Below are 1,807 nucleotides of genomic sequence, written 5' to 3' on the forward strand. Positions count from 1 at the left end.
TGTAAACCCCCCTGCCCCCGCCGCCGGCGCTCCCGCCAGCTTGCCTTAGAGCCTCGTATTGCGGGCGAGCAACAACCGACCCCAATGATGGGACGCTGTAGGGATGGATTATTGCCACATAGACCACTACACACAAGACGCCGGCTATCAACACTGTCGACCGCCCCTTTCCTGTACAAGGCGTGCGGTCTCCGCCCGGCGGATGAGGCATGCCGCAGAGCCAACCCCTGAGCGGGATTTCGAGATAACAAGAAGCATAAATGAGCACGGTGAATAGAAAATCCATTGTAAGTGGCCTCGATTACTATGACCCGGACCTTTCCGAAGACTTCACAAGGTTATGAGCACGCACGGGAGAGGGGAAAAACCCACTTGCCGATCCGCTCCGCTCGACTCCCCAGACGTGTGATACGAACGCCCACGGCATTGTAACATGGAGACTCTGACCGCTGTTGACACACCTCCCCGCGTGCAAACACCAATTCACTCGCCATCCTCGTCCCGGCACGCCTTGTTGGACTCGCGAACTTGGCAGGAGGGACAGAAATTTGGCGGCTTCACGCAGAAGGAGGGCCCCTTCACCTGGCGGGGAGGCTCCTTTCTCTATGATCACGCCCCCCGGCACTGTGAATCGAAACATGTGTACGGATATGTGTCCACACGGTGTCTTAGTTGTGCAGATGACGTGAAGCCGGTGCCCTCGTGAAGTTGCGGGCACTTCCTGGCGACTGGGCTCCAAAGTCGGTCATGCTTCTTTTCACCTCTTCCTCCTCCGATGCCCAACCCGCTCTCCTACTCTGAATCATGGACAGGTTGATCACACACTGTTGATGTCGTTGTCGAGCAATGGTACCAGTAATGGAGGCGGCAGCAGTCGGAATGGCCCGGTCCTGGATGAGATTGTGGACGCTTGCCTCGCACACAAGAATTGGACTGGTAGAATCATGGTACGTGAGAACGCAGACATTAGTCCCGTCGGGTGCTTGGCAGAGTTGCTCGATCCGAATCAATGCCTTGTCTCTTGTTATTGTGAATGGTTTATGTTGCCTGCGGCATGGATGCTCGGGCCCCTGAGACGGCAAGGCCCTGGTGGGTGATTGTGCAAGACCGTCTTTTGCTTGCGGCCCCGGCCCTCTCCTCACGTCACAGCTCTCTCATCGTCCTTGCCGGACTCACACCACGCCCCTCACCCGCAGGACGAGCTGGCCCGACTCGCGGACGAGAGAGACGGCCTCCTGACCCCTTTCGCCCTTGAACACCTCGCCACGCTGCCTGCCCCCAGCTTCGTCGCCTCGGGGGCGCCGACTCTGCCCCGGCTCGGCGCCCAGCAGAGCGCCCCTGCGCCCCTTGACAGGAGGGAAGAAAAGACGGACAGGGGCCCCGATCGTTCGCAGGTGGAAAGCGCGGTGGTGGAGCACTTCTTGGACGCGGTCTTGCGCCCACTCCCAAAGCAGGAGCCCGTGGATGCCCCAAAGAGCGGGGACACGGCGGTCGGGGAGACGTCTCCTCTAAAGGGCCAGGAGTCAAGGGCGGTGAAAGAATCGGACGGGGGAAGGGGGGGAAAGCGATATGGCGAGGAGGAGGAGGAGGAAAAGGGGGAGGAGGAGGAGGAAGAGGAGGAGGAGGAGGAGGAGGAGGAGGAAGTCGGAGAGGGGGGGGAGGAGGAGGAAGGAAGGGCCGTGCGCGAGGAGGATCAAGAAATGGAAAGCCACGCGGGCGCGTCGGCTGGAGAGGAAAGGGAGATACAGAGAAGATCAGAAGGCGTGGGCGAATCCACGGAGAGGCGAGAGGACGGCAGCGACAGGCA

This window comes from Nannochloropsis gaditana (genome assembly GCF_000240725.1).
Source record: "Nannochloropsis gaditana CCMP526 unplaced genomic scaffold scaffold440, whole genome shotgun sequence".
NCBI lineage: Eukaryota > Eustigmatophyceae > Eustigmatales > Monodopsidaceae > Microchloropsis > Microchloropsis gaditana.